Source organism: Thamnophis sirtalis, unplaced genomic scaffold (genome assembly GCF_051295495.1).
Source record: "Thamnophis sirtalis isolate CommonGarterSnake01/CBP01778 unplaced genomic scaffold, rThaSir2_p1.2 scaffold_1, whole genome shotgun sequence".
Classification (NCBI taxonomy): Eukaryota; Metazoa; Chordata; class Lepidosauria; order Squamata; family Natricidae; genus Thamnophis; species Thamnophis sirtalis.
In genome coordinates this window covers 149,747,054-149,765,441 of record NW_028261381.1, presented here as the reverse complement: position 1 = coordinate 149,765,441, position 18,388 = coordinate 149,747,054, and the positions used below count along the sequence as shown (strand labels likewise).

The 18,388-nt window shown below is 45.0% G+C and overlaps 1 protein-coding gene across 2 annotated transcripts in view; it reads left to right on the top strand.

Moving 5' to 3' along the window:
- The window catches only part of SYT16 (synaptotagmin 16), a 103,300-nt gene that overhangs the window by 32,916 nt on the left and 51,996 nt on the right, over positions 1-18,388 (top strand). The window contains exon 1 of one of the 2 annotated variants that reach the window (XM_087727485.1): positions 6,144-6,336. The exons of the other annotated variant lie outside the window; for it this stretch is intronic. The gene's annotated coding sequence lies outside the window, so the exon portion shown is untranslated. Of the gene's footprint in view, positions 1-6,143; positions 6,337-18,388 lie in introns of those variants that run through there. 2 annotated transcript variants of the gene reach the window in all.

Below are 18,388 nucleotides of genomic sequence, written 5' to 3'. Positions count from 1 at the left end.
TACTTTAAAAAAATCAAACATCCTTTCACGAAAGGCATGGTTACCCAGGTAACATCATTCTGTTTCCCGTTCAACAGAAGAGTTAGAATTTCATAGGTTCAGCGCACGTGTCAACCCATCTGAGCCCAGAAAAAGCAACGAGTTTGCCTTCAGAGCACTATAAAAAGGTCTGTTGCCAAGGTGCATCTGTAAGATTAAATGAATGTCTTGTGGATTGATTTCCTATTCGTTCTTCTGAAGGTATTGAAGGCTCACTCTGGCCTTCCTCCAAAAAAGACAGATGTGTTGTATAAACGGTTGCATTTATCTTTCCTTGCTTTCTGAAATTTGAAAGAAAGCCAAATCCCTTGGTGAACATGCCAGGTTTTTTTCCCTTATTAATTTCAGTAGTTAAAAGCTGGCCAAAGAAGTATAACGCCCACAGTCTGTATGATTTTGTTTATGTATTTTTACTTCTATGCTCAACTTGTTCCTTCAGAGAAAGTTCCCATGTCGTCTTCTGTTCATGCAGCTTACTTAGGAGCTGACCTATTGTGGTTTAAGCATCTAGATTTTTTTAATGTAACCTGATGACGATAACATTGGTGAGCTGATGAAGCCTCTGAAGGCGAACCATTAAGTACCGTATTTTCACGACTATAAGCCGCACTGAAAATCCTAAAATTTGATCCAAAACCGGCAGTTCGGCTTATAACCCGGTGCGCTTTATATGTGGAAAAAGATCTCCCAGCTGCTTTCGGGGCTTCCTGGAGCGCCAAGAACCTTCGCGCTGTTCTCCGCTCCTCACGACTGCAATAGATGTCCAGAAGCGGCTTTTGGGGCTAATGGGGATTGGATTTCCAGCTCGATAGCCCCTGCCGCTTCTGGACATCTATTGCAGTCGTGAGGAGCGGAGAATAGCGCGAAGGTTCTTGGCGCTCCAGGAAGCTACGAAAGCAGCTGGGGGAGGCGCACGGCTTGGTTTCTCCTCCCTGGACGTCGCGTCGCAGCAGCAGCCCCAAGCGCACCGAACTCTGTGTTTTTCGCATCGGGGCATGCTCTTGCAGCACACCCCGATGCGAAAAACACTGAGATCGGTGAGTTTGGGGCTGCTGCTGTGACGTCCAGGGAGGAGAAACCAAGCCGTGCGCCTCTCCCAACTGCTTTCGTAGCTTCCTGGAGCGCCAAGAACCTTCGCGCTGTTCTCCGCTCCTCCTCGCGACTGCAACAGATGTCCAGAAGCGTTGGGAAACGTGCGGCTTATAACCCGGTGCGCTTTATATGTGGAAAAAGTTTGAAAAATTAATGTTAATTGATACTGCGGCTTTTAATCCGGTGCGGCTTTTGGTCGTGAAAATACGGTATGTTCTTGCTTACTGTATCTGCATGCTGATTGCTCCCTTAGCTATTCAGGGTTAATATTTGGTCTCAGCATCTTTTTGTAAAGGACGTTAGAAGCAGTGGCTGACATATGTAATGGAATACATGCTTGCGCACACAAGTAGGGATGTGGTGGGTTGACTCCTCTGATTCCTTCAAGCAGTGTTTCTAAGCCCACCTCCACAATAACTACAGTGACACTTTAACAAAATAACAGAGTTAAAAATAACCTTGGAGGTCTTCTAGTCTAACCCCCTGAAAAAGCAGGAGACCCTGTACCTGTGATGGCAAACCTATGGCACATGTGTCAGAGGTGGCATGCAGAGCTCTCTCTGGGCATGTGCACTGTACCAGCTGGTAGTGCACATGCGCACCAGCCAGCTGCTCTCTTCCAGGTTCTGGTTCTCGCGCGCATGTGCTTGCGCTCCAGTTTTGGCAGTCGGTGCTGAAAAGGTTAACCATCACTGCCCTATACCATTCCAAACCAGTGGCTGTCCAGTCTCTTAAAAGCCTCCAGTGATGGGGCACCTACAACTCTGAAGGCAAGCTGTTCCACTAGTTAATTGTCCTCACTCTTAGGAAGTTTCCCCTTAGTTCTAGGTTGATTCTTTCCTTGATTAGTTTCCGTTAATTGTTTCTTGCCTTTGCCTTCTGGTGCTTAGGAAAATAGGTTCCCCCCTCTTCTTTGTGGCAGCCCCTCAAATGTTACAACACAACTATCACGTCACCCCTAGCCCTTCTTTTCACTAGACTAGATAAACCCAATTCTTGCAATCGTCCTTCTTATGTTTTAGCTTCCAGCCCCTAATCACTTTCTTAGAGAGTTGTGAGGGAGGATTTGTTTGGGCAGTAATATCATCTTTGTAGAGAATGTGCCCCTTTGTATCATTATTCTAGTGGGATGTGGTGGCTCAATGGCTAAGACGCTGAGCTTGTTGATCAGAAGGTCGGCAGTTCAGTGGTTTGAATCCCTAGTAGCGCGTAACAGAGGGAGCTCCCATTACTTGTCCCAGCTTCTACCAGTTCGAAAGCGCGTAAAAATGCAAGTAGAAAAATAGGAACCACTTTGATGGGAAGGTAACGGTGCTCTGTATGCCTTCGGCATTTAGTCATGCCAGCCACATGACCATGGAGACATCTTCGGACAGGCTGACTCTTCGGCTTAGAAACAATGATGAGCATCACCCCTAGAACTGGAAATGATTAGCACACATGTGCAAGGGAACTTTTACCTTACCGTTATTCTAGAGGAAGGGAATGGAAAAAATTCCCATATTGTAGACCTGTGTCTGGGGAATTCTGGGAGTTGGAGCCCACGTATCCTAAAGTTGCTAAGATGGACAAACACCACTCTAGATTCTCTTTCTGAAGCTAACAGGAAGGCTGAGATGTGCGTAGCTTCTTTTCATTATGAGACTGCTGGTTTCATACTGCAAAGTAAGATTGGAAGTTAATTGAAAATGGAAGGCTGTGGGAGAAAAGGAAATGAAAATCTCATGATTCATGTGCACTTTAACCTTACAGGAGTGAAAACATGTCTAAATATACTCATAATAGAGATAAAACAAAGACTAAGAATGCCAAGAAATAGCTTAAATCAACCCATACTTATTTCAGTTTTTTTTAAAAAGATCTTAATTCTCATGTAGCTCTGCCTTCCCTTAGATGCCTATTTTCTTCTGGTTCTCCAACTCTTGTCTATCGTGGACTTCAATTCTGACTGGATAGAAGTCAATATGGAAAGCCAGCTAGCTGGTTATGATAGAAGGGAAAAGAACAAATACCAAAATTGAGCGCCTCCCCTCCTAATTTTAAAGCTCACCTGAAAGAGAGGAATGCCTTAGTGCTTCTGATTAGTCACTCTGGTGTTGAGTTTCCTGAGCTTTGCTTCTGCTCCACCAGCTAGAATGGCAATTTTATTTTTGGTTAACTCTTGAGGTACCTTCTTTTCCTTTAATATATTCTCCTTGTCACGTAAATAAAACACAGAAAGAAAAAGCAGTGATTCTTGTATTGATCTATTATTGCTGTCAACTATTAGGGATCTGAAATATACTTATGCATGTGGAAGGCGTGGAAGGCTGAAGCAAAGAAGGCATGATACAATAAATGCAGGCATGAAAAATGTCCCGTTCGACCCAAATGCTGCATTTGATCAGGCAAGATGGTGCTTGTTGACCCAAAAAGCAGACCCTGCCCCTGTGGGGAAAAATGCTATGATGATGATAATGATGATGAAATAATTACTTATGCCTGTAATGATGAGTGAAGCTTGAAATTATTCTTTCACACTTGCTGTTTTCAAATGGAATAAATCTATCTGAAAACCATATTTCTGTAGTTGAACATCCAGGATTTTCACTTTCTTCCTTTATTCTGGCTTTGGACTAACCCTGATGCCCTATGTAGCTGATAAACCAAAAAATCAAGAACCTACATGGATACATTAGCATTTTTAAAGCTAGTCTTGGGTACAACTAAAAACTCTAAGGGTAAATTCTCAGCCACAATTACAGTAAATTAAGGCAAGTTTTTTTAAAAAAAATTCCCATGGCTCCCGTATCTGGACTATGTTGCCTCTTTTTACATAAACTACATTCTTCTGATCATTTCTGATCGTTTTTCTTATGTAAGCAAAGAGTAAAGGGGAAGAACTCAAGACACAAGTGTGGTACTACCTATAAGCTAATAGCAATATCATGGACAAGATCAAGTCCCAGTTATTACAGCATTCATTAATGCATTTGCTAATCCAAAGTTCCATTAAACTTTTCAGCAAGGCCATTTATCTCATGATTGTAAGTGACAGATACTAGATACCCAACCCCTTGTTCAATCTATACCTTTGTCATTATTCCTGACAGTGAAATTTGTGCCAGCATCTATAGGAACCTCAGTTGGCTAGCCTGTTTCAGAACTCTGAAGAGCTGACTTATAGGTTTGGCAATAATTTAATTCAAGGCCACTTCCTCTGACCACAATTCCCTCCTTCCCATAAAAATCTTTTTAAATCAATAAATCCTGAAATCAGCAGTTCATTTTTATCCGTTTTCAGCAAAAAGTCTATAAAGGATTTCCAGGGTTTTTTTAATAAAAGTAATTGTAGTTCTCTCCTTGATCAAACCAGTCAATTTAACCATTTCTGCAAACTCAGCCATCTTCACAAACCTTTCTTCCATTACTGTTATTTCTGCAGACTTCCATCTTTGTGCTTATAATATCCTCTCTGCAGTTGCCATACCTAAAACCGATTTTTGCATCACCACATTTTGTATTTCTATCCAGTATGTTTTTGCTTTTTCACAAGCCTATAAATGTCCCTTGATGCTTTGCACATTTCCAACAGTGATTAGAAGCACCTTTAATATATCAACCATTTTAAAAAAGTTTTCTTTTAAATTGCAAGACAATGTGAATTTCAGATTTGTTAACCACATTGATCTGAGACAGATTTGGACTTCAGGAATGTACTTGCTACCTAGATGTTTTGTGTTCATAAATGCACATTTTCTGTTCAAAATAATACACTTCTCTACCTCCCACAAGATTTGTAGATTGTTCGGATGTATCTATACATCTCCTTTGATATTACATGATGCTACATGTGATTAGTTTAATACCGAAGAGTAGAAAACTGATACGATTATGAAAGCAAATAGCTTTTCCCATTGTATGCAATATTTCAAGCAAATAAGCTCAAAGTTGCAGTTGAACAGTGGTGGAGGAGATTGTGGCACCATATTGAGGGTTTCCTTTCATGTTGAAGAGTGTGATAGGATGCACGTTTTGGTTAAAATTGTCTTGTCTGGTTTTGGCATTTTGAGTGGGACTGGGGTTTCTGGGATTCACATGCTTCTTTCTAGCTTTCAGCCAACTTGAAACCTGAAGAGTGAGCCTTGCTTCTAAATTGCCCCACCCAGAATAATTTTGTGACTAAGAAAGATTTGGAAGAGAGGTAAAGTCTGTTGTGAAATGTTGTAAGTTTCTCCCCCCCCCTCAGGTTCTCTCTTAAATATAGATATACCAGATGTCTTTTGTAAGTGATCCTCGTGGGAGGAAAAGAAACTAAATCTTTGCAAAAGTAATTTAGCCTTCTGTACTTTTTCTTCTGCATGGAAAATCAATGATCAGATAATAAATACCCTGATTTGAGAATGACATTGTTCTGTCCACAAAGAGCAGGGTACAGCTGTCATTTCTTTTAGAACACATTGTCCCAAATGCGTAATAACACACTGAAAATGTGTGTAGTTCCTTGGCCTTAGAACCTCAGAAGTAAGAAATAATACATCTTTGGGTGAAGTAATGATCGATGAAGGTCTGGCCAATTATATTCACAAGTGAAAGCCTTTTGTTTTACCTTTTTCTGTTATAAATGTTGAACTTCAGCTACAGGAAGTCTCTCTGGTGGCTGAAGCATATTTCTGGTGACGGCAGAGTCTAAGCAAGGAGGAAAATTATACTTCTGCTGTGGAAGACTTTAATAAACAATAATTTACAGTTCTTTCCACTGGGCAGATTTTGTCAGCAAAAACAATCCCTCTAGAACAGAAACAGGTAATAATTTGACCAACAGCAGGCTGCGTCAATGCTCTTCCAAAACAATGCTCTTTCACTTGGATTAGGGCTATTGTGAACAGCTACCTTGTAACGGAGAAACATGTTCGGCCGGTTTTTGTGCTGTCCATCTGGTTAACATTCCTTGGCTGCTTGTCATATGTTTATAGACCCAGAAGCTTCCTCCTTCTTCTGGATAAATTGCCGCTCCCAGTTCTAAACTTTGCCATTCGAGGTTTGCAAAGAACTCCAAAATATCTCACAGGTGTCAACCTATCATGGAAACCCAAACTTGTAATCCAATAAAAGTTTCCTTAATCACACAACCAGTGCTGGGATGATAAAGTGAAACATCTGTATTAATTAATTAAAGTTTGACGTTTGGAGCTTAACTTTCGTAGGGGGCCCAAGGGAAATCAGGTAAGTTGTTCTGGTCTGTATGATTCTATGGTCTAAATTTGGTTTTCCTGCCATGCTATCCTCATTTTGTGATTTCTTTTGAAAACAAAACATTTGGCAAGAGTGTTTTGTAATTCTTTGTATTAGGTGATATTCAGGGACTTGCAGTAGAGTCTGTGGTTATTAGTGTAGATAAGTGAGAATGTGGTTCCTTTGATTTCCATGGTCTATTGCAGCTCCAGGGTTTTCACTTTTATTATCTGGTAAAGAAAAAGAAAACGGCATCTGTCTGGGGTTTTTGCTTTGAAATATCGCATTGGTCTTCTTTGAATTTCATTAGCTTTTTTACCATTAGAACATTTTACTTCGGGGAGAAAAAAGTTGGAGGGGTACCATTAATCCCCTGGATACATTTTTCCAGCTAATGTGTCAATTTAATTCTATGTCTTTTCCCCTGTTGTCCTCAGTTTGTCCCCTCATTTAGTCAGACATCAGTTCAAATTCTCTCTCTTTTCCTCTCTTTCTCTTCGTACTCAATTTGAGAAGCAAAGGTGGATAACATTTTTTTTTTATATGAGAAAGGTTATAGTAGCTTCACACAAGGAGGCCCAGGTCATACCGTAGTATGGTATATGTTTTTGTGCAGTTGAAGTCCACAAGTCTTAAAGTTTCTTCCAAAGTTGGATATCCCTGTTCTAAACCAAGGCAAACAAATATTTTGTTTGTGAAATTTTGTGTTCATCCATCTCAAAACAGGGGTAACAGTATTGGAATAGATCCTTGCTTGAACTCTGTCTCAAAGTTTCAAGGCTTCTCCACTTCCACTGTGTTTTTAATTTTGCCTAACTTCACCCTGAGTAGAAGAACCTCAAGTAATAGCTTTGGCACATTGGGCAAGGGAATCTAATAAGACCTAAAAAAATAATGCCTAGTGATAGGTTTTGACAGAAAGCTTTAAAATTAAGGAGGCGCAAAATCTATGAGAGTGCATATAAATAATGTTATTTTCCCTACCTGCTTTTCCCAAAATAACTGTTGTAATTGGTGTGCAGTTCCTGCCAAAACAAAACAAATCAAAATCCAGAGAACAGAAAGAGTGCCTGGAGTGCAAGTGTTAAGTACATGTTGGCCTACTTTGTTTTATGTCACTGTTGATTAAGCGTGTGTCCTGAAGGGAGACATAAATAATTGTAGGTCAAGGGGGAAACAAGATCTGCAAGATGCCCTGTTTCATCTGGGCATGTGGCCTGCGCATGGAAGCTGAATAACTGTTAAAAATAGAGGGTTGATTAAATATCAGACTCTCGTTGGCAGCACATTGTAGCTCCCTGGAGTTATGGAGGTTCGGTGGGTTGCCAAGGAAACACACATAACCTTGAGAGGAAAGGTTTAGACTTATATCACCTAGAGAAGCATTTGGATCAATCTGCAGGGCCAACTTGTTTGATTGCAAGTTGAGTGAACGAAGATGAAAAACTGCAGTATTTTACTCTCTAGAGGGCATTTTGTTGTCTAATAGAAGAACAGTGTTGCAAATAAGCCCAGCTATTGTTGCCTATTTTTTTCGTCAGTTTACTAATTGCAGATAAGCCAACGTAAAAAAAAAAAAAAAAAGACTCAAAAAGATTATACCCATGCTTATTTTTTGAGGAAAATGATCCAAAGCTACATACTTTTAGCATTCAGTGCATCACTGTGTATGTTTGTTTATTTCTATTCTGAAAGTTACATTGGGAATCAAAATGCATGAAAAGTTTTTTTTTAAAACTACAGTCATAGAAAAAGACCAAAGAAAGACTCCACATTGGTCTTATGTTTCCTGCTCAAATCTATTATTATCCAATTAATGTATTAATTTATAGCTTTTCACATTATATAATAATCACACACATAAAATTTATATCCCAGTGTAGACTTCTTGTGCCATGTACTTTGTGTGAATGGATCAAAGATGGAATATTAATTTAGGCTCAGTCAAAGCAGGCCATCCAGTAAGGAGTTGTTATTCTGGAAGCATGCGGAAATTGCAGTATTTAGCATGCAATAGGTGGAAAAATATACAGACTTTTAAGAAGCAAAATAAAATATGGGTTGCAAGTGATGAAGTAGTTTTCAGATCAAGATGCAGACCCTTTGTGAACTGAATTAGTAAATGCACTCAATTGAAAATGAGAAGAAAACTAAGATAGTACTGGCCTAGATCAGGGGTGTCAAACTCGTGGTGTCATGTTGTCACGTCACATGTCATGACTTTTCACCTTTGCTAACCTCCCTTTGCTAAACCAGGCATGGGTGTGGCCAGTGTATGACACATCTGGACTGCGGACTACGAGTTTTACACCCCTGGCCTAGATTTTTGCAAATTGTACAATTGACCAGAACTGTAATATTTTATATTCACCACAAAGAATGAGGAACTAGGCAACTGGTATTTGGAGACAAAATACCAGTTTTCCCCATCACAGAGGAAACATTAACACTAATCACCCTCAGAATACTTGACATTTATGAATTTATTCAGATACTTCTTAAATCCATCAGCTAGATCCCACAAATTAATTACGGGATTTTGGACACTTAAAAGCTTGCACGCTACTTTGTAGATTTTCAGTTGATGTACCAGTTCAGTGCAGATTTTGGATTGTTGATTTTGGGTTCAAAATCTATTACCATTATTTAGTGAACTAACCATGAAAGGGAACCAAAAGTCTGGTTTATGTTTGCTTTGCATCTTTGAAATTCCAGACATCATGTAAGTGGTTAATTCTTTTCTAAGCTAGAGATTTGCTTTCTGGAATTTATTTCTTTAAAGCGAAAGCAGAGAGCAGCTATTACTCTAAACTGCAGATTAAGGACCTGTCTGGATTCTATAGATATCTCAGGAGAATGGTAAGGGCTATTTTACTTGAGCAGAAGGCAGCGATGCGGAAGCTTCCTAGCAATAATGTACATAATTTTCATTAAGTCAAAATATTTCATTGGTATGTTGTCATAGGAACAAAGATATTGCACTCATGTCTCTTTGAGGGAAAAATGTAAGAAACGTTCCAGATGGATGTTGGAGTTGGCTGGTTGCCAGGATGTACCTCACAATCTTAATTTTGAGAAGGAGCAAAATACATGGATGGGCCAAGAGGGATCTGAGAGTTGATCAGGGGAGTGTATCTGTGGGGGGAAAAATCCGTTTTCAGATGAATGGAACAACTGATCCCTTCCCCCAGCTATATCTGCTTTATGCTCTTGCAGCAAACACAACCAAGATCTTGTGATACTTTGAAAGGCTAAACAGATTTATTTATTGTGACATAAGCTTTTGTGGACTTGAGCTTGTTTTGGCAGATGCACAGTGTTAAAGTCAGTTAGCAGAGTGCTATGTGTGTTACATATCTCACTCCTGTTCTCCCTCCCTCTGTGTGTGTGTATGTGAGAGGTTCTATAAAGAGAGCAAAAGGCCATCGGATATAAAAGGCAGCTGTCACTTCCTAGAGCCCAAATGTGTGCAAAATAAAACAAGTGATTGTTCATATTGGCAGGAAGCAATGATGGAACTCGGGGTCCAATTTAAACCCAAACTGAATATAATGCGAGTAAATGGAAAACGTTGTAGTTAATGGATTGTGGTGGGCTAAGTGGTGAGTGCTAAGCATTCATCCCCCGCAATAAACCTGAGGCAGCTGAGGCTTCTCTACATTCTGTGTTTTCCCCCCAATGTGATGATTGCAGTTAAACACAGGAAAAAAGGGAGAAAAAAATACAGTAAAAATAAAAACTATCCAGAATCCAGAGATTGTTAAAGTTAGTATAAAAGAGCAATTTATAATTCAACAGACTTTCTGACATAAGAAGAGTTGGGGTAAGGAGCTGCATACTTCTAAACCTGGATTTTTAAAATGCAAATAACTGTTCGACTAACACAGGGGTGTCAAACTCAGTTTTATTGAGGGCCACATCAGGATTGTGTTTGACCTGAGGGGTGGGGCATGGCAAGGATGGGTAGGGCCAGCTCAACATCACTCATGTTGGGAGCACCTGTGGGCTAGGGGAATCCATTGGCTCCAGCAGAGGAAGGCAAGACCAGGGAGAGCTCTGTTTTGGGGCTCCATTTTCGACTGCAATGGCCTCCTGCAGCCCTCTCCCGAGCTCTGGTTTTGCTGGCTGGCTAGTCCTTCACTGTTTCCAGGGTGGTGCCACGGGCCAGATCTAAGCACCCTGGCCCGCAAGTCTTGAGTTTGACACCCCTGATCTAACATGTAGTGTTCAAAGAAACAACATACTATAGTTTAGTATAGAGAGCCAATTTATTATGATGAATCAGCCTAGAACCTGGAAAACTGTTGAGTTCTACTCCTGCCTAAGACACATAGTCAGCTGGGTGATTCTGGGCCAGGCACTGTTTCTTGGCCCTAGGAAGAAGAAGGCAATGGCACGCTATTTGGGGAGAAAATTGGCAAGAAAATTGCAGAGATTAGTCCAGGCATTTGCCAGGAGTCAACACATTACGACAAAATATGGAAGAAATAATAGTTGCAATAAAATATGTCAATTCGTCAGTTAAAAACCAATCATTTTTTTATCATCCAGTATTTGGATATATAATTTAATGTGGGAATTCTTCTTGGTAACTAAATTTAACAAATAAAAAAATAAATAAAAACACTGAATTGAAGGCACAAACACACACACACACACACACACGGGGGAAATCTATTCTAACAGCTCTCACAGCACAATAAGGCAGTGGTTGAAACTATTTCAAGAGGCTATTCATCTATGAATTTGATTTCGCCTTAGGAAAGTTGGTAAATACTCTATGAACCAGTGTTCCTATAGTAATTGATGACTTTTCCAGTGGAAGAGAGGGAGTGGTCACGTGTGGGTATTCTCAAAGCCTGATTGGTCCAAAGACTGAGAGCAAACTCTTAAATACTGGTGCCTTCCAATCCTAGCCCAGTTTCCTCTCAGTCTCCTTGGTCCAAGCACTGTTGAGAATTGGTTATAGGTAGGATTATTTTTGTTGCAATCTGGTCTCTCATTTGGCTTAATTGGGCATTTTAAATTCTTTAAATTCTAAATTAGCAGCTGCGGCCCCAAGGGACAGTTTTCTGCCTCAGGCGGTTGGGGAGGGCCTTGTGGGGCATTCAGACTCCCCCCCTGCGGGCCCGGAATCTCAGCCCTATCCCCGGGGTTGCAGAGGTGCCAGCTCCTGGATTCAGCTGCAGAAGAGGCAGCTCTCTTTTCAGGGAACAGCGGAGAAAGCGGCTTCAGCGCCACGTGGAATGCACGAGCCACCTGCAGAGCTGCTGATTGATCCGGGCGGCTGCCGCTTTGCCTGGATTCTTATTTTGCATTGCGAAGGGCTCTTGGGGGTGAGGAGTGCGTGCCTGGATGCTGCGTGGCTCCCCTGACAGCGGTTTGAGCGGCGCCGGTTCCTGGAAGCCCGGCTGAGCCGCTTGTGTTGCCTGCAACTCCTCGTCCACGCACCATTTGGTGACCATTTTGACTGCTGCCACATGTGCGGGGCCTTTGATTCTCCCTGCTACGATTCATGAGGCCTAGCCAAGGGGCATTTTGGCCTAGTTCCTCCACAGTCTATCAGGTCCAGGTCCCGGCGGGGCCTACAGAGGCCTGTGTTTTCTTCCTCCTTCGTCAGACACATGAGTGGGATCAGAAATTCCCCAGGGCCAGGTGGAGGGCCCAATGGGGTGTGGGGGGACCCGGTGCAGGGGTCTGAGGGCCTTCCCTCTCTTCAGCCATACGAGGCCCAGCGCCCATCCAGGGCCTCCATTAGAGAGGAGGCCAGGAGGCACAAGGCCATTGAAAAGACCTTTGCAAGGGCAGAAAGGCAGGCCAGGGCCTCGAGGTCTGCTTCCAGGGACAGGGACAGGTCGCCTCTCAAGCCTTTGTCTGGACATTCTTCTCCCAGAGATTTCATCCCTTCTTTTCCTTCGGCCTCCCCTGATAGGGCCCATTCTGTTTCCTGGCGGAGGAGGTCTCCCTATCCTTCCCCTTCGGTGTCTTCAGGTTATCCTAGGAGGGGCCCTGCGGATCCTTTGGAACGTACGTCCAGGGGGCCTTGCCCTTCGTGCAGGTTGGCACCCCAGAGGCCTAGTTCTTCTTATGGAGATGTGGAGGATTTGAAGCATCTTCCGGAAGGTATTAAAAGACTTATTTCTGCAGCATGGGGCATTGCCCAGCAGGACAGAAGCTCCCACTCTTCTAGGCATGAGGGTTTGAACTGTGCCCAGTATCAGGCTTCCTCTCCCTCCATGGTTAGTGAGGCTTTGGTCATGGGGGAGGAGAACCTCCAGGACATGGGTTTCTCTGAGGACGAGGATGCTGTCCTTCCAGATGCTCCCTCTTCCTTGGGTCTCTTTTCCCCGGCCATGTTCAAGATACTCCTGAATAAGCGAGGAAGACCACCAAGGTAGGGACTGGGGATCCTTCCATTCCCCCACCTAGAGATCCCGACATGGCCATGTTTTCCAACACGGCCACGAACAAGGAGTCCAGTCCCTCCCTTGTTCATGGAAGTCTTGACCAACCAGGCCCTCTAATTTCTCGAACTCTAATGACTGCCGCTTCTATAATGTGGAGCAGACCTTTGCCCAGGCCATTCAGTTGCCTGTCATTGACACTCCGGTGGCTGCCCTGGTTTCTTCCTCTCCGGTGGTGTCAGGGGATGCTGCAGATAAGTTGAAGCTGGAAGATAAGCACACTGAGCTTACCTTGAGGAAAAATTTCAACACCATTGCGTGGGCTATTAAGTCCGCAGCCTTGGCTTCTTATTTCAATCATGCCACGGTTATGTGGCTTCGGCAGCTGCAGGAGCGCATTCCTATCCAGGACAAGCGTCTCCACCAGGATCTGATCAAGATCATGGCAGCCTCTCAGTTTTCCGCTGATGTGACCCTGGACACGGTTAAGTTTGCGTCCAGTGCCTTGGCCACTTCTGTTACCTCCTGCCGGCTTTTATGGCTGCGTAACTGGCAGATGGATAACAAGGCCAAGTGGAATTTGGCAGCTGCCCCGTTTAAGGGTCCAAATCTTTTGGGGGAGGCTCTCGACCCCATTCTGGTCGAGAATAAAGATAAAAAGAAGGTTCTGCCGACTACCGCTAAGAAGCCCGAGGCTAGGTCTCATCATTACCGTAGGCAGTCTTACAGAGCACCTGACTATGACCCTAACCAACAGTTTTCCTCTTTCATGTCCGACAGGCAGTTTCCCAGGTCGTCCTTTCAGGACAGAAACCGGTTTCAGCACCAGTCCCGGCGGCCCTTTCATGGCGGAGGCGGCCGTCCCTACCGCAGAGGGAAGTGACTCAAACCCGAGTCGTCCCTCTATGTGGATCAATGGGACGAGATCATGTCAGACGCTTGGGTCCGGTCCACGGTACGTCAGAGTCTCAGGTTGGAATTTTTCTCAACCCCTCCGAATCTCTTCAGGTCGTTCCCTCAGTCCCGGAGTCTGGAGCGCCGCCGCCTAATGGATCAGGCAATTGCCCACCTTCTCGACAATCAGGCGGTGGAGGCAGTTCCCTTGAAGGAACGGGGCCTGGGCGACTGTTCCAGCCTGTTCGTGGTTCCAAAGAGTTCGGGGGGCTGGAGGACAATTCTAGACCTCAAACACCTGAACCGCTTTCTGGTGTACAGGTGTTTCAAGATATCCTCCCTCAAGTCTATCCTTCAGGGCATCCAAAAGGGAGACTTCTTGGCTTCGGTAGACCTTACAGAGGCCTACCTTCACATTCCTATTCTGCCAAGTCACTGCAGGTTTCTGAGGTTCTCTCATGGGGCCCGCCATTACCAGTACAGGGCTCTTCCTTTCGGGCTGGCCTCAGCTCCCCAGGCAATCACAAAGGTTCTGACGGCTCTGAGGGCTCATCTATGTTCCATTCCAGTGAGACTCCAATGTTACTTAGACCAGTGTTTTTCAACCTTGGCGACTTTAAGTCCTGTGGACTTCAATTCCCAGAATCCCCCAGCCAGCACAGCTGGCTGGGGAATTCTGGGAGTTGAAGTCCACAGGACTTAAAGTCGCCAAGGTTGAAAAACACTGACTTAGACGATGTCTTAATTCAGGCGGGGTCTCTTCCTCAGGCCATCTTGGACCTTCGACTCACCATCCGGAGTCTTCAAAATCTGGGGTTTTCCGTAAACTTCCCCAAGAACCATCTCTCCCCCTCCACGCGCATTCTTCACTTGGGGACGGTCATAGACTCTGTGTCAGGGGTGGTCTGTCTGTCCCAGGAGCATCAGAGGAGTCTGCACAAGCTGGCAGACAACGTTCACAGAAGTCGGTTAGTTTCGGTCCTCACATTGTCGCAATTGTTAGGCAAGATGGTCTCTTGTATAGGGATAGTCCCTTGGGCCAGACTCCACCTCCGGCCTCTCCAGTGGGAGCTCATCCCGTTCCAGAGGGGACGGTTGAGCAATTCTCTTTGGACTCTCCGCCTTCTGGCGGAGGTCCAATCCTCTCTGAGGTGGTGGCTCTCCCCGGCCATTCAGCAGGGCTGCTGCTTCTGGGAGCTGGACAGGGTGACTGTCACCACAGATGCGAATCTGTTCGGTTGGGGGGCCCTGGTGAGTTCCCGGTTGGCTCAGGGCAGGTGGACGGATTCAGATCTCCTACACAACGTAAATTGGTTGGAGCTGAAGGCAGCACATCTGGCTCTGCTGCACTTTCGCACCTCAGTGGAGGGGCGTCACGTGCTTCCCCTGACGGTTAATGTGGCCACCAAGGCCCACATAAATCATCAGGGAGGGACTCACTCTCGGGCTCTCTGGCTGGAGGCTCTGAGGCTGGGTGCCTTGGCAGAAAGTCACCTGTTGTCTTTGGTATTGGAACACATCTCCGGTCTTTCCAACCACCAGGCAGATTGGCTGAATCTGGCGACTCTGGACAATGGCGAGTGGCAGCTCCACCCATCGTTGTTTAGGAGGATCTATCGGAGGTTCGGCACTCCGCTGGTGGATCTCTTTGCCTCACCAGCGAACTCATAGCTTCCCTGGTTTTTCACCCATTTTCAGTTCCGGTCTGCGGAGGGCATGAACGCTCTCAGGAGCAGGTGGCCCCCAGGCCTTCTATACCCTTTTCCTCCCATTCCCCTTGTTCCGGGGACCCTCAGTAAGGTAGTAGTGGAAGGGGCGCTAGTCATAGTCGTGGCTCCTTATTGACCCAGGGGGCTCTGGTTTGCGGACCTTGTCCAGTTATTGGTGGCCCCTCCGTGGAGGATTCCACTGGAGGAGGTGGTCTTGTGGCAAGGGGTCTTCTTCACCCAGAGCCCCAGTGACTCTATCTGACCGCCTGGCTCTTGAACGGCAGCTCCTGAGGGGGACTAACTTATCCTCTGGGGTCATTCGTACCATTGAGGTGTCTAGGTGTCCGTCGACGACCTGCATCTACAATTCCACCTGGGTGGCCTTTGTCCGGTGGTGTTCCCCTCTTGGCATTTCCTCTGACAGGGCTACTATCCCTAACTTCTTGGATTTCCTGCAGAAGGGTCTAGATGAGGGGCTGTCACAGAATACTTTGCGCCATCAGGTGGTGGCTTTATCTTCTGTTGTGGGGTGTGTGGGGTCTTCGTCTCTTTCTCATGTTCCCCTGATCAAGCGATTTCTGAAGGGGGCGGCCTCCCCCCATCCATAGGTTTCCCATGTGGGATCTTCCCCTAGTTCTCAGGGGCTTGACGGGGCCTCCATTCGAGCTTCTCCGGTTGGTTCATCTATGGTTGTTGACCCTGAAGGTGGTCTTTCTGGTGGCAGTTACTTCCGCTTGGCGCATTTCGGAACTGGGTGCCGTTTCTTTCAGGGATGACCTCTGTCACTTCCATCAGGATAGGGTGGTGCTCCACCTTGATGCTGCCTTCATCCCAGAGGTAAACACGCCTTTCCATAGGGCGCAGGAGATCATCCTGCCAGATTTTTGTCCGGGTCCGTCCAATGACAGGGAGGACGTGCACCATGCATTACGCATTTACCTCCGGCAGGAGGGAGGCATTGTTTGTTTCATTCCAGCCGGGTACGTTGGGATCCAGGGTGTCCTCGGCCACCATTGGCCGTTGGCTGCGTCAGGCCATTGTGGAGGCCTATGGGGCGGCTGGTCACCTAGCTCTGTCTGGGATAATGGCCCATTCTACTAGAAGTGCCATGATCACGGCGGCATGGGCCACGAGGGCCCCCTTAGAGGATATTTGTCAAGCAGCCACTTGGGCTTCTCTGATGCCTTTCATCCGGCATTATCGTTTGGATGCTTTCACTTCGGCGGATGCGTCTTTTGGTCGAAGGGTCTTGCAGATGGTGGCGACCGATGCTCCCCTTGGGCCTTAGTGGTTTCTTGTTCTCCCTCCCTGGGACTAAAGCTTGGGTATGTCCCACACGTGACCATTCCCTCTCTTCCACTGGAAAAAGAACGTTGGTCTTACCTGAACGTGTCTTTTAAGGGGAAGAGAGGGAGTGGTCATGACCCGCCCTGGGTGTTTTCCTTTGGGGCCAAGGGGAGGACCCAGGTGGTTCCCGGGGGGGTTTGTTGTTGTTGTTTTTGTTGTTTCAGTTCTACCATTTGCCTTCGAGGAAACTGGGCTAGGATTGGAAGGCACCAGTATTTAAGAGTTTGCTCTCAGTCTTTGGACCAATCAGGCTTTGAGAATACCCACACATGACCACTCCCTCTCTTCCCCTTAAAAGACACGTTAAAGTAAGACCAACGTTCGTTTTATTTTATTTTTAACAGGATTTTGACTTCTACCTCTTTAGCATAGAAAATATAGGAGAAAAAAAGTTATAATTCTTGTAATCCTATTCAGAATCCCAGTGGAATCTTCACGACAGGCGCAACTTAACATATTGGCATGAGTTTTTGTAATATCTTCCTTCACCTTGCGCATGAAATCAATACTGAAGAGTAGAAGGCTCTGCATATTCATGAACATAGCCAATGTTGTAGGGGAAAGAAACTTTTGGCTCTGTAAAACAGATATTTAAATGCATCTTCCTGTTTTTCTGGCCTCAGCAAGAGAGGAATGTATGCCACAATATTTTCCCCCCAATTTTTATTTCATTGGTTTGCAGTTTCTGATCTGTCTTTTTCTTCAAAAAACATCTCTACTCCATGTTTTGTATTTGTCTAATAATTAGTTCCCCTGAAATTGCTTCTATACTGAATTCTGTATGCTTTCTACTCTTGTCGTCCATGGAAATGGATCAAAAATAATAAGCAAGTTAATTACTGTTTTCCGGTTTATGATCTAGCAGCCATAAAAGAAAAGGAGGGAAAACGCATGTAAAACTTGCAGCTGTTTATTCAATAGATTTAAATCCTAAATTTCCACCAAAAATAGCACGTGAGAGACAGCGTACAACAAAATTACAGAAGAAATAAGTTTCAATAAAATATGTCCCTTTATGCGATTACAGAATAACAGAGTTGGAAGGGACCTGGGAGTTCTTCTAGTCCAGTGTTGACGAACCTTTTCAGCACGGGAATGTTTGCATGTGTGCGGTCGCTGCCGGAAACCAGAAGAGCAGCCCCCTGGCACCCATGCACGTACCGGGAAGATGATTGTCCAGTTTCCGGCATGCGCACAGACCAGCTGATCTTTGTGTGTGCATGCGTGTCAGAAACTGGAAGACCAGGTGGCCGGCATGTGTGTTTCTGACCCTCCTGTGTGCATGAAGACAAGCTGGCCGGCACACCAGAACCCGGAAGAGCAACGGGTTACGGCTCGCATGCCTGGAGAGATGACTCTGCGAGAGTCTTCCAGCAGCCAGCCCACAACCATAGAGTGCACTCCTAGAGCGGCCGCTGCTGGAAGACTCAACAGCCGAGTTTGGGAGTTTGCAGAGAGAGCTGGGCCTGGACACGTTAAAGCTAGGAGGCATGCCTGCTGGGGGCAGAACAGGCGCTCGAGCAACCCCTTCTCAAGCCCGGCAGAGCTCCATGCACTGACCTAGGGGGTAACTGCAGTGATTCACTTAACAACTGTCTCAAGAAATTCACTTAAGAATTGTCTTGTTTAGCAACAGAAATTTTAGGCACAATTGAGGTCGTAAGTCAAGGATTACCTATATAGATAAAG